Here is a 15535-nt window from a genome sequence, read left to right on the forward strand (position 1 = left end):
TAATGATAAGTTATGGATTGAATTAGATTAGATAATCATACCCCCGATTATACGGATCAGATTGAAAATATAGACCAAATCTAATCAACTCAAACTGTGTACACTCCTATGTTGCACATGATTTTTTTTTTTTTTTTTTTCAATTGCATCTTGTTTATTTTATGAATTATCATGTTGTCAATGAAAGAAAAAAATTTTTGCTCGGTACTGATTTGACAACAAAAAAAATGACTCATACATAGCTCCTTTAATATTAATCATATAATTAAAAAAAATAAGTTTGCGATAGAGCTTTTTTACTTTTTTTAAATTCCAATAAACATGTTATCGATTGTTTGATTTTTATAATATATTGTATTGAAAAAAGTGTCAGACGACATATTTTTTTATAGGCAGATATTTGCTTTACGTTTATCTAAAAATATACATCTATTTCTCCGAAGTGTCAGACGAAATATTTTTTGTACGACTATATTACTCTTGTTTGTTTATGACTTGTATGAAATTAACAATGTCATATTGGCATATTTTGCCGTACGCAACAAAATGAACTTGGGCATTGTTGAATAATAATCTCATAAATAGTATATAGATTAAGGGTTCATATGCAAATGTACAAAATAATTAAGTAGTTCACTGTAGCAAAAAATGAGATAATTCCAACCGTCATATTAACCATGTATTGTATATAGTCACTGTAACAAAATAAAAAAAATAACTTGTTCAAATTACAAAATTCTTTCTATCTCCTCAACTTTGCATCTCTAAAAATAACATGGTATCAGAGCACTAAGATCTCTGACTACAAAAATCATAAAACAACAACAAAATCAGCAAAGGGCAAATGGCTCAAGAAGGGCAACACGAGGCTACCAACAATTCCTCCAAGCTCACAAATGCGTTGCTTAAAGACAAAAATTACCTTACATGGGCAAAGGCTGCAGCAAGAGCGCTTAGCGGCCGAGAGATGCGTGAATACATCACAGGAGATAACAAAGTGCCTGAAATTGTAAATCCACTTTCGCTGACCAAAGCGAAGAAGAAAGCAATGAAAAAATGGCGAACTCAAAACGATAAAATCATAACATGGCTCACGAATTCTATGGAGACGTCCATTGCGGATCTATTCCTCCTTCCCGACACGGCTTTTGAGCTATGGCAAGTCATAAAAGATATGTACGGGCAAGAAAACAATTATTCCCTTATATATCAGCTCAAATTAGAAATCCAACAAGAAAAACAAGGCACAAGAAAACACGTAAAGTACCTTGGTACTCTTCAAAAGAAAAAAGATGAACTCCGGTTGTACCGACCTGCAACCATCGACTTGGCAATAATAAAAAAAATGAGAAGAAGAAGATGATATATTTGAGTACCTCGCGGGATTAAACCCGAGCTATGCAGCCGTACGGACTCAGATTATGAAGACCATCCCTCTTTCCTCTTACTCCCAAATCAAAAACATGATTCAACAAGAAGAAAGCCGAAGAGAGGCGATGGGTGATTCTCAACTCACAATCGAAGAATAACACGAGACCCATGCCTTTGTAGCAGCAAAAAAATTCCAATTTTTCCAAATTCGGCCAATACCCTAGATCCCAAAATTATTCAAATAGCAATGAAATCAAGAGATGCACGGGGTGTAAGAAGGAAGGGCACACTCACGAAAATTGTTGGTTTCTTCATCCTCACTTGAAATCGAAGCACTGGAAGAATCAAGGAGGAAGAGGAGATCGAAACAGTGGGAAAGAAAGAAACGGAGAAGGGTCTGCACATGTCGTGCGTGGATATTGCGCTGAACCAAAGTTCACTTCTATTGAACCAAAATTTATTTCCGAACCATGCCCAACTAATTTTATTAATGGGCTAGCGGTAACAAATGGACCAGGAGCAAACTCTTTTAATGGGCCCTCAGCAACACACAGAGCTGGAGCGAATTTTTTCGCTGGCGGGTCAAGTTCTAGCCGAAACGGGTCAGAGGCAGCAGCAGATCAATTGCAGTCTCTATTTCAACAAATGTCTGTGTTGCTGACTCAACATAATTAGTCTAAATTTTCTGGTATCTCTTTATACTCAAAATATTTAAGTTTATTAGATAAAATAATTATTGATAGTGGTGCTACAGATCATATGATTGGCAACTAAGCACTTCTAAAAAGTTTAGATATGACAAAAAATGACCAATTTGTCTTGGTAGCGAATGGTATGAAGGCTAAAATAAATGGTATAGGTGAAACTATATTTTGTAACAAAAAATTATTCAATGTGCTACATCTAGATATGTTTCCTATAAATTTACTTTCGGTTAAAAAATTAACACAAGAATTAAATTGCGATGTGATTTTTTCTTGTGAAAATGTTGTATTTCAGGACCGGGAAACCGGGACGAAGATTGGTGAAAGATTTCTTGAAAATGGACACTACTTTTTGAATCCAAAAAATTATTTTTGTGCTTCCGCTAAATCCATTGATATTGGACTTTGGCATAGAAGATTTGGACATCCCTCCGACAAGATTTTAAATTATATTTTGGATTGTAAAAATTTAAATTATGCTAATTGTGAAGTTTGTAAGTTGGCAAAACAAACAAAACTTTCTTTTTCTCATTCCAAAAGTAAAAGTGAAGCTATGTTTGATTTAATTCATTCGGATGTATGGGGTTCTGCCCCAATTGATTCATACAATGGATTTAAATATTTTGTTACTTTTATTGATGATTTTTTAAGAACCACTTGGTTATATTTACTCAAATAAAAAAAATAAAGTGTTTAGTAGCTTCAAAGAGTTTTTTTTATTTTATAGAAAATCAATTTAATGCCAAATTAAAAATATTTAGATCGGATAACAAAACGGAATTTGTGAACAAAAATTTTGAAACCTTTTTTTAAAGAAAATAGAATTATACACCAAACCACTTGCATTAATACACCCAAACAAAATGGAGTGGCGGAAAGAAAAAAATAGACATTTGTTGGAAATGACAAGAACCTTGATGTTTCAAAGCAATGTTCCTAAAATATATTGGTCGGATGCCATACTTTGCACTACTCATTTAATTAATAGATTGCCAAGTTCAAAGTTAGAAAATAAAATTCCGTTAGAAATCCTTTATCAACAAAAAATCACTTTTGATCATTTAAAAATATTTGGGTGTACAAGCTTTGTACATATTAAAAGGAAGGACAAGCTAGATTTTGTATCAACAAAAACTATTTTCTTAGGATATTCACCATTTAAAAAGGGGTACAAATGCTATGATCATATTAATAAAAAATTATTTATTTCTAGAAATGTTATATTTTTTGAAAATGAGCCATATTTCAAAAAAGAAGAAGAAATTCTAGAGCCTAATCAAACCCAAATTGAAAGAATATATTCGGTAACACCCTATATATATTGCACAAAATAATTTAGAAGAAAATGAAACAAGTGATGTTGAAGAAGAAATATTTGAAAATAATAATGACATAAATGAAACTGAGGTAGAAAATAATTCGGGGCTTAGACGAATAATTAGGGTATTACAACTGTCAACTAGACTTAGAGACTATGTTACTTATATCGTACAATACCCTATACAAATTTTTGTTTCATATGGAAAAATTTTGCCTTCATACCAAGCCTTCCTTACCACCATAGAAAAAGAAATAGAATAAAAAAAATTACCAAGAGGCCATTCAAAAACTGTCTTGGAATAAAGCAATGAAAGAAGAGCTAAAAGCTCTAGAAAAAAAAATGAAACATGGGTAATTGTTCCATTACCAAAAAATAAAAAACCCGTTGGATGCAAATGAGTTTAAAAAATTAAATATAATTGCAATGGTACCATAGAATGGTATAAGGCAAGGTTAGTAGCCAAATGATTTACACAAACATATGGCATAGACTATAATGAAACCTTTGCACCGGTTGCAAAAATGAATACCGTTAGAGTGTTATTCTCCATTGCCGTAAACAATGGTTGAAATTTATACCAAATAGATGTTAAAAATGTATTTCTTCAAGGAACACTTGAGGAAGAAGTTTATATGACCCTTCCACCGGGTCTTGTAAAAGAAAAGAATACTAACCTCGTTTGTAGATTAAAAAAAAATCAATTTATGGACTCAAGCAATCTCCAAGGGCATGGTGTGACAAACTATCTCAATATTTAATTTCTTGCAATTTTAAAGTTAGCAATGCCGATCACTCATTGTTTACCAAAAGTGAAGGAAAAAACATAATCCTTGTCTTAGTATACGTAGATGATTTAATAATTACCGGAAACAATTTAGAAGCAATTAGAAAAATCAAACTCCAATTAAAAGAAAATTTTGATATTAAAGATTTAGGATATTTAAAATATTTTCTAGGAATAGAAGTATCATTTTCAAACAAAGGTCTATTAATTTCACAAAGGAAATATACATTGGATTTACTCAAAGAAACCGGTAAATTAGGTTGTAAACCGGCCTCTACACCAATGGATAATAAAGACAAATTAAATACCGAGGATGGTGAACCCTTAGAAAATATAAACCAATTTCAAAGACTTGTAGGAAAATTAATTTACCTTACGGTAACCCGTCCGGACATTTCTCTTTCGGTAAGTCAAATTGGTAAATTCATGCATTCACCAAGAACACCACATTTAGATGCCATAAATAGAATTTTGAGATATTTAAAAGGAAATCCCGAAAAGGGCATATGGATGAAAAATAATAATTCTAATGCAATATGTGGCTATTCCGATGCAGATTGGGCCGGTAGCTTTGATAGAAAATCCACCACCGATTTTTGCACATTTGTAGGCGGAAATTTAGTCACATGGAAAAACAAGAAACAAAATGTCGTGGCACGGTCAAGCGCGGAAGCGGAGTATCGAGCCATGACATCAACCGCAAACAAATTGATATGGCTCAAGCAATTGCTCAAAGACATGGGAATCAATGATGATCAACCCATGAAAATGTATTGTGACAACAACTCCGCACGTCACATCGCTCAAAATCCCGTATTTCACGAATGGACAAAACACATAGAAGTTGATTGCCATTTTATTAGAGAGAAGGTCCAAGCCAAGGAAATAGAAACACCGTTTGTTCGAAGTGAAGATCAACTAGCGGATGTGTTCACAAAAGGATTGGATCCAAAGTAGTTTGAAGAAATCACAAACAAGCTAGAATTACTTGATATTTATAATCCTAGGGGGTGTTGAATAATAATCTCATAAATAGTATATAGATTAAGAATTTATATGCAAATGTACAAAATAATTAAGTAGCTCACTGTAGCAAAAAGTGAGATACATTCAACCAGTGTAATAAAATGCGCCGCATATGCATATGCAGTCCAAAACCGCATAAAGCCCGGCTATGCGGTTTCAATATGCAGATTTTATAGGTTTCAGTATTCACCAAAACCAAACCCATATAAAATCGGATCCGGACTGCCCAGTTGATGCGGACTGACAAGTTAAGTAATGTTGCAAGTTGTTCCCATCTATTAATAGGCTCTAGAGCGCTTTATTTTTCTTGTTTCAGAGAGTTGGGACTAAAGTATTCATTGATTATAAGTGTACCGGATGCGCTTTTTTCTTTCTTTCACGTAGCTGTGCCTGTGTTGCTTTTTTGCTTAGTGACGTTAGGCCCAAGAGGACACATATTAGTATTTTGGGCCAACCAATGCAATTCTATTTGATTTAATAAAGTTTTGGGCCAAACTTCAAAATACCCCACTAATAATTTTGAGTGTTTTTCACATAAAGCTAATAGAGCACTTCACTCAAATAAAATACTTCAAGGATTTTATATAATTTTCACATTTGCAGGCTTATATATTTTTGTATTTTCTATTATATCTATAAAATTATGAGATATTATGTTATATTTTATTTTATCACTCTTTTTAATCCGCATATGCGATCGTATACCGTATATGCGGTATGCGGTGGCCTTCCACATACCGCATAGAAACCGCATTTTATAACATTGCATTCAACTGTCATATTGATCATATATTATATATATATAGTCACTGGAACAAAATAAAAAAAACAACTTGTTCAAATTACAAAATTCTTTATGTCTCCTCACCTTTGCATCTCTAAAAATTAGGCATCAAGCCATCAAGTGCTTGTATTTCTTGGACCAGGGGTCAAGGTAGAAGCGTTGACGAATTAAAACCTCTCTCCAGTCCATCTTATCCTTGAATTGCATACAGTTATATAAATGCAAACGATGATGTACCGGGTACCTCCAGTGATTTAAAAAATGGAGAAGTATTTTGACACACGCCTCTGTGTTTGCATCATGCTAAACTATTTATCTCGCGTCTTCTCCACTAGAATTTCAACCCAAATACAAGTAGTCCGACAATAGGCAACTCCTGAGAGTGAGAAGAGAAAGGAAAATAAGAATTTAATTGATAAAATGATTTGTTTAGTTCGAAGGTTCTTCCCTTTCATTGTTGGTACGGCTTTTGGCATATATGTGGCACAGAATTACAAGGTGCCCAATGTTAGAAATGTCGCTGACTCAGGCATCGCCATGGCCAAGAAGTATGAAGAGGCGCATCGCAAACCTGCCCCTACCAAGAAAAAGATTGAGGAAGAGGATTCGGAATGAAGTGGAAGAGAAATTGTTAATATTTGCTACTTTATGTATAACTGATCGATATATTGACTTCGGGTCTTTCTTTTTGTTATTTTTGTATTTTGTATTCTGTTTCAATATATAATTATGCGATATATAGCATATTAGCGTACTAATTATATTCTTCTTCTTGTTTAGCTACTTCTAAATGTATGGAATTAAAAAAAATACTCTAAACTACAGCATCCTTCTAAGTTCTAATATTATTTTATTTTATTTTTGTTGCTAATTGCAATATATACATTATTTAAAATGGAATAATAACACAAAAAAATTTAAATAAAACCAACTAAGTATATATCACCTCATTTCCAGTATTTGAATATACCAAAGAAACAGAGCTACAACTCAATTAACTTGAGCAGAAATTTTTAAGAATACCACATTCAAAAAATAAAAAATAAAAAAATAAAAAATCAAATAATCATGTTTTCTGAAAAATTAAAATTTTGATATGGCCGCATTTCCTAGATGTAGTCACTTTTTTTTATTTTTTTTCCTTCTCATGCCGTTCAATTCAAAAAAAAAAAAAAAAGGATTCGAACTTTTTGACCAAAATCACGTTTGACTGAAATTTTTGACCGAAGCTAACAGAGAGAAGGAAAAGAAAAAAGGAAAAAAAAAAGGTGGCCGCATCTAAGGAATGTGGCCCCGATTAATGGTCTCCATTCTCTAAATGCGGCTCCCAGAAAAGGAGTTCGCATATATGGGATGTAGCCATGATATTTTTTGAATTTTCAGAATTTTGTGGTTATTTGATTTATTTCTTTTTAATATGGTATTTTTAAAAATTTCGGTAACTTGAGCAACTAGCTGGATGCAATTAATTTATAAATAATTTGCTAATCAACAAGAAGAAAAGTTAGGTGGTGCAAATATGGAGATAAAGAGTAAATCGATCAATTTTATTTTCGATAAAAGCTCCTAATACATAAAATTAGAAAGGGAATAAAATAAAGTGTCTTGTATTGATGATGACGAGATTAATTGATGAGATATTGATGCATGGGCCATTGGTTATTTGACTTATTTCGAAAGTTCAGACATATATAATAACAAATGAGGAGAAAAGAAGTTATATTTAGGATGTAGAAAAGTCATGTTATAATCATACGTGTGACAGTACGATACAGTTTTTCTTGACACGTTACGACATGCGCATATTGATTATGTACTGGGATTATCATTCGACACGCATGTCGACGTGTGACCAAACATTATTACACTTAATTAAAACAACATAAAATAAAACTTATGTATTTGTAAATATTCATATTTCAAACAATAAATCAGTTTTCACACATTATTTAGGATAAATTTCACTTGAGGTCACTAAATTTTGCACTTTGTCACAAATTGGTCACTCAATTTTAATTTGTCCTAATTAAGTCATTCGACTTTTTATTTATCCCAAATTAGTCACTTTATAACTTTTCCGTTCAAAATTCTAACGGATTATGTTCATTCCGTCCAAGATACTAACGGAATATGCTCATTCCGTCCAAAAATTCTAACGGAATAAGCATATTCCGTCCAAAAATTCTAACGGAATAAGAATATTACATTAGCATTTTAAATGAAAAATTTATAGAGTGACTAATTTGAGACAAATTGAAAGTTGAGTGGCTTGATTGGGACAAATCAAAATTGAGTGACTAATTCATGACAAAGTACAAAGTTTAGTGACCGGGGAAATTTACCCCATTATTTATTTATTTATTTTAATAATTTTCTCTTATGTTCGACACTTTTTTGTAATTTTTTATTCTTAAATAGACTTAAAAATTGCAAAACAAATATGACTGCATGTGATCGTGACTAGAACCATTCAATTATTTCTCACAATTTTTTATTTTTATTTTGATAAAAGACTGTTGCCCGTTTTATTAAAAAAAACTTGTTCAAACTTACAAACGTACAAAACACATAAAAAGTTAAATCGACTATGGCACGAAACTACACTACACAACATAAATTTACATTCCTAGTAATTATTATATCCGGTCCTGAAGTTTAAGAACAAATCAATTAATTGGGTGTTTGACAACTAACGCACACAAATTATATATTTGGTCAGGAATCAGGATCAGGTTTTCTACAATACCACAGGATGAGCGCTGACTATTTCAATATCAAAAAGCAAGAAAAAATATTTTATTAGATGGAAAATGTATTATACGTACACGTCGACGTACAGGAGCTTGGACAAGGGGCCAAGAAAGAAACGTAGACCGACTCATCATTTCAACCCCTGTCATTCTTTTTCATATATAAAGCTTATAATCCTTTGCGAGTTACCATCAAAATTCAAAGCCATTTCAAACCCCAAATTAACGGAACAGCTTAATTAGCAATTAATGGCCTTCTTCAAGTATGGTCTAGCTTTCCTTCTAGGAGCTGGATTCGGTTCAGCCATTGCACACAACCGCCACCATTGCCACCGCCGCTGGAAGCTGGCTAACTCAGATGCTGAGGTGGCAACAACTGGACACCACGTGCGTAAACCGTGCAAGCTGAGGAAGAACGAAGAACCCAAACTTGAAGGAGAGCAAAGCACTACAACTATTTAGAACCTTTTTATGATTTTTTGTTGATTGAATAAAGCAACTTCTATGAAGTTCAAATTATTATGTGTTTTCCATTGTGATGTATATTTCTATGTAATGGAAGGGATCGATCGTTCTTTGTTTATTTATTTATTTTTTAATGAAGGGACTGATGTTTACATATGTGGTTTTTGGTAGTATATGTTCAACACTTAACGTTTCTGCATATCCAATAACTCTTGTAAGTTGAAACTGAAATCGGAGGATTAATTTACAATTGAGCATCAATACCTGAAAAATCTGTTAAAATATTACACTTTTCAATTGGCCCAAATTAACGTTATCCATAGTCAGGACTAATAAAAACTTATAAGATGTACTCTGTTTCCTCTGTTATTCAGGACTTGAATAGTAGAATTTTGTTTCTTCCATTTCGTCCCAGTACCACCTATGGCATGTACCTTCTGCTATGAACCAAATGATTTGAACTTTTGATGGATCAAGTCTGAGAAGAAACTGGGACGAGTAACTTGTAATTGGAATTGCTTTCCTTGGGCATATCGTCGAACAAGTTGTGTGCTTGATTTAAATGAAACTATGCATGGGGCTGAAGACTACAAAGGTTTTGAGCCTTTAATATGGGCTCAATCTCGCTTTACATTTCCAAGGTTGTACCAAGGCTGAATTGTGTGTTTGAGTTTTATTTATTCTAGGCCCAAAATAAGTTTGACCATGTATTACGCCGATGTAATGTAATCTTTTCTTTGTCTGATGGAATAAATCCAAACAGGACCGTTTTTGGGGGAGATGGGACCATAGGCAACCGAAGTGTATTAACTTAGAAACGACAATATAACCAGGGCCCACATATTTATGGATTAATAAATGGAGGATAAGGAGTAATTAAGGCTAAACAAAGACTTGCATGCTAATTCCTTGCAACCATGTAAATACTTTGAATTATTCCTCCTGTGACTTTTAAGAGTTATTACTTCACTGCTTCAACCTGAGGAGTAGACAATTTGGGTCATAACTACAGTCACTATAGGCTTTTTTTTCTTGTTTGCTGTATATAATTTATATTGCGTCTAAAGAGAAAATGGAAAGAAGAAAGAGCGCTAAAATTGTAATTTGTTGCTTCCACGAAGTTTGTAGAGTGAGAGTGATATGCATATTATGGAGAAGCCCGTGTTATGAATGCAAATAGTCGGTTCAAATAGCTGAACTTGATCTTTATATGAAAATGTACCTTGAAAGTTGAAACCAAATTGTGGTTGCGCTATTGTGGAAGGCAGAGAGATGTAAACAGGGATATTTATGCTATAACATAGCAATTGGTAAAATAATGTAGGAATTGTGGTTGTAAACACTCTTATTAATTCAATCTTGGTAGTCTCTACCATGCTTTCAAAAAAAAAAAAAAAAAAAAGTTGAAACCAAATTTTGTTGAATATATTATAACTTTTTATGAAGGTAGAATATTATTTGATTTAAAAAAATTGGACCCTTCGAAATTAGTGATTTTCTATCTATAAAAGTATAGTTAAAAAATTCTGAAAGTTTTACAATTTGATCAACAAATATATTTTCATACAGAGATCATATCAAGTAGTTATGATTAACCATTTGAATCTTGAAAATGAAGATATAAATTCATAGTACAAGTCAATCTATAATATGTATATCACCATCTCCTCACTCGACAAGTTTGTACATATGCACTCTTTATGTCTCTAATTAGATATGGCTTGTGTTACTTTTTGTTTCATTTTCATTTCCAATTATGGATCTAACGGTGACTTATAAAAAGATCTAACGCTTCTGATCCTGGCGAGTACAATGTAATTGTCAGTTAAATCATGACTCATCTTTTTATTTTCCACTAAACAGGAGCAGAAGTGATGAATATATATCATATATAAGTAAGTGTTAGGAAATTGATTACTCTTGCCAGAAATATTTTTATTCCAATCTAATCCAAACTATTAACTAGTCAAAAGATCGAATTGTTTATTCCAATGGAACAGTCAACCTAGCTACGTTTATACATGATATTTGGTGGATTTTTGGACAAGAATTTCTCTAAATATATGCAGATCATGTTCAGCAGTCCAATACAGAGAGAGCATCTTCATGACATGATACCATTGTCATCACGTGGATCCTTAAAATAGAAAATAGAAATTCAATTAATCAGTTCTACTTTTAGTTGGAGTACAAGTTTCATTAAACGGCAAGTATTATATATCTACAACAAATAAACCAATAAAACTGATAAAGGATTCTCAATTCAACCAAAGTCTACATTGATATTTGATAATATGGCAATATATACACGTGGCTCCACTGAGGACAAAGCCTCCACAATTACGTGCTATTTACTCATCCATATATAAGCTCCAAATTTAATTAAGGTAAAAAGGGCCTTAATACTTGTGCTCCACAAATTATCTGAAGTTGCAGAATCTGACCAAATTGCCTTGCCTTTGCATTATATAAACAGTTAGCCTTCTTGACTCTCCATGCAGCACTGATAATTCACTTAAGTTGTAGGAGAGAACATGATTGCAGAAAAGGATGCGGCACTTGACGTGTTACCAGATGCATGGGATTCCAAGGGTCACCCTGCCGTCAGAGCTACATCAGGCGGCTGGTTGAGTGCAGCTATGATATTAGGTCACAATATATTAATTCTTTCTACTCAATTTACTGTAGTTAAGACTTAAATGAATATTTTTTGGAGAGTTTTATAAGATGGGAAATAAAATTTCGTATGTTATTTTCATGAATATTATGTTGATTAGGGATTTTATGTATATACTGCATCAGAGCAAAAGTGACTTGTTGATCATCTTAATTAGCTCTACTGTTATTTCCAAGGAAAAAGTTTGATATGAAGTACTATAAGAAGTTGAGAACTAATATGTCTATGGATATTAGTTTATGTATTATTTGTAGATTGAAAATGGAAGGAAATTGTTTCTAACAAAAAAGTTTTGTCAAATGCCAGAAGGTCAAAGGCAAATTCAATGCAAATTTTATCTATATACGACAGTGTGGAGGAATCTTTATAGCATATAGATATGCATATGGATCTAACTAAAATAGAAACCACAACTTGAGATATATCTTGTACTAATTTAGTAAAGTTTAATTAATTATATAATTTTCATTGATAGGTGTTGAATTGTGCGAGAGGCTGACAACACTAGGAATAGCGGTAAATTTTATCACCTATTTGATTGGCACCATGCACCTCGGCAACGCTGAGGCTGCCAACACAGTAACCAACTTCATGGGAACATCGTTCATGTTGAGTCTATTTGGTGGTTTTGTTGCTGATACCTTCCTAGGCCGCTACCTCACCATCGCTATCTTTGCTGCTGTCCAGGCTTCAGTAAGACCTTCTCTTCTTCTTTTAATTTTGCAATGAAAAAACGAAGAGTGTTAACATGCACCATCATTTTTTATTAGCATGAACTTTCAGGGATTGGTTTTGAAGAAAAATATGATCTTTAATTAGTAGGACAGTTTTTGTATGAGATCAGGGAATTATGTGATGTTTTATTGATTTGATGCATTAGTAGTTCTTATAAAGTAAATATAACGTTGTAAGAACAGTAAATCAAGCCTTTATTAGAGTATAATTAAGATATTTTGCTTTTATGAGATGCAAGCTAGGTTATTTTTCAAATTATTTATTAGTAATAACAATTTCCTTTTAACACCTTTATTTAATATTTATTAGTCATGTTTGGCATTTGTCCATCATTTTCTTCTCTCTCTTTTTCTTTTCTTTTGAAAGGGAGTTGCAATCTTAACAATATCAACTGCCGTACATAGGCTACGTCCATCCGCATGCACTCAAACCTCTACCTGTATTAGGGCTTCAGGCTCACAGTTAGGTGTGCTATACTTTGCGCTTTACCTCACCGCACTCGGCACTGGTGGACTCAAGTCAAGCGTGTCAGGTTTCGGGTCTGACCAGTTTGATGCGAAAGACCGAGCAGAAAAGGTCTAGATGATGCAGTTCTTCAACTGGTTTTTCTTCATAATTAGCATTGGCTCTTTGCTAGCCGTGACGGTTTTGGTCTATATTCAGGACAACTTCGGCAGGAAGTGGGGGTATGGGCTCTGCGTCGGGGCGATTTGCTTAGGGTTGATTGTGTTTCTTTCTGGGACAAAGAGGTACCGATTCAAGAAACTTGTCGGGAGTCCTCTGACGCAAATCACTGCTGTTGTTGTGGCTGCATGGAGGAAGAGGAAGGTTGAGTTGCCGGCAGACCCGTCATTGTTATATGATGTGGATGGAGATCATGAGAACAGAGGAGGAGGAGAGGATGGATCTATCAGAAGCAAGGTTAAGCAAAAGCTTACTTCCACACACAAAGCAGTTCCGGTATCATTCTTCTCTTTCTCTCTCTCTCTCTCTCTCTCTCTCACAAACAATATCACATGCTCACACGCATAAACACAAAATTGATTGATGTTTTTCAAAAATTCAGCTTGATGTAAAATTTGGGTAATTTTACATATGAATAGGTAAAATCTAAATATATTGATCTAGTATATTAATTTAATATTTATTACTTTAATTTACCTGTTCATCATCAGAAAAATCCAAGTTACCCTTCATTTATATCTTAATGTATAAATGGAATTGGTTTATGAAAAAAATATTTATCCAGATAAATATATTGTATATAGGATATTAATAGTCATCTATAAGCAACGGGTTCCCCTGACTATGATAAAATGCAATGGGTAATTAATTATAATGTGCATTCAATGTTTATAATACATTCATATGATATCTTAAATTATTAAAAAAAATGTTGTAAACGTGTTTTACATCATTTAGATATAGCATGCGTTAAACTTAAATCAATTTAGAATTTGATTGGTCAACCATAAAAATATTTTAAATTAGACCATTAAAGACTCCGGGACCCTTTAATCAAAAAACCGTTTAAAGACTAAAAAGTAAAAACTGTAGATGCTGCAATGAAATCCATTACTAACTACTTTATAATGGAAAGATGTGAGCTAAAATTGGCATCTGGCATTGCCTTTTCTTATTGCTGTCTTTTCCAGTTTCCTAGATCATGCTGCAATCAACAAAGATCCATCATCATCCAAGCGAAGCAAATGGCAATTATGTACTTTAACAGATGTCGAAGAGGTAAAGATAGTGGCCCAAATGATCCCAATTTGGGCAACAACCATCATGTTCTGGACCGTCTATGCGCAAATGACCACCTTCTCAGTGGCTCAGGCAACCACCATGAACCGCCACCTCGGCCATTCCTTCAAAATCCCAGCAGGATCCCTCACTGTCTTTTTCGTCAGTTCTATTCTCCTTACTGTTCCAATCTATGATCGAATTGTCGTCCCAGTATCTCACCACTTCACTGGCAACCCACATGGCCTAACCCCACTCCAACAGATCGGGGTAGGCCTTGTGATGTCCAATCTTGCCATGATCGCAGCTGCTCTGACTGAGATCAAGCGGCTAAAGGTTGCCAGATCAAATCCAGCTTACCTTAAAAAAGGAGTGATTGTTCCCATAAACGTGTTTTGGTTGGTGCCACAATTCTTCCTTGTAGGTTCCGGCGCAGCATTTACATACATAGGCCAGCTTGATTTCTTTCTGAGGGAGTGTCCCAAGGGCATGAAAACTATGAGCACCGGGCTGTTTCTCAGTACACTTTCTTTAGGTTTTTTCGTCAGCTCGATTCTAGTTGCAGTCGTTCACAAAATAACAGGACAGACTGGGCATAAGGCCTGGCTTGCCGACAACTTAAACCAAGGTAAACTGTACAATTTCTATTGGTTATTGGCAGCAATGTGCCTGGTAAACTTTTTCTGGTATCTGGTGGCAGCGAGATGGTATGTTTATAAGGAGAGTAGGACACCAGAGGAGGAAAGCATGGCAGAGATGAAATTGGTAGAGGCAGAGGCATCTTTCGCAAAATTGGCATGAATTTAGTGAAGCAAATCTTAATGTCAAGTTTGGGTCATCCTTTTGTTGAATGTTTTGGGCTGGGCTTGGTGCAATCGCAAGATTGTTGAATTGTAATTTAGATGTTTTGTGTTGGTACCGTATATTATTCAAATGACTTCTTATGTTTGGTTTACCAAATGATCCTACAAGATACTGCATATAGGAGAAATACAACGCTACACTCCTTATTATACGATAATTTCTGGCATCAACAATTTTTGTTTTTTTTGTTATAAAAAACCCGTAGGTCTAATACAATTACAACACACATTCAGACAGTAGGTGATACTCAGAAACTGAAAACCAAATCTAACCCTCCTGAGTCCTGCTATTACAGCACCTTTTTTATATTC

The 15535-nt window shown here is 33.8% G+C and overlaps 1 long non-coding RNA gene and 1 pseudogene across 2 annotated transcripts; one reads left to right on the top strand and one right to left on the bottom strand.

Annotated features, from left to right (window-relative positions):
- Positions 1 to 649: 649 nt before the first annotated feature.
- On the bottom strand, positions 650 to 1817 carry LOC144567628 (uncharacterized). Its single transcript, XR_013515462.1, has 2 exons — positions 1096 to 1817; positions 650 to 1001 (listed from the first exon to the last, which is right to left on the bottom strand). It is a non-coding gene; the product is annotated as an uncharacterized LOC144567628 (long non-coding RNA).
- Positions 1818 to 11657: 9840 nt separating this feature from the next.
- LOC144567826 (protein NRT1/ PTR FAMILY 6.3-like) lies at positions 11658 to 15396 on the top strand (annotated as a pseudogene). The gene is made up of 4 exons (XR_013515516.1): positions 11658 to 11854; positions 12358 to 12575; positions 12984 to 13577; positions 14273 to 15396. The product of XR_013515516.1 is annotated as a protein NRT1/ PTR FAMILY 6.3-like (transcript).
- The last annotated feature ends 139 nt before the right edge of the window (positions 15397 to 15535 follow it).

The sequence above is a fragment of the Carex rostrata genome, chromosome 16 (assembly GCF_964058835.1).
Source record: "Carex rostrata chromosome 16, lpCarRost1.2, whole genome shotgun sequence".
Lineage (NCBI taxonomy): Eukaryota > Viridiplantae > Streptophyta > Magnoliopsida > Poales > Cyperaceae > Carex > Carex rostrata.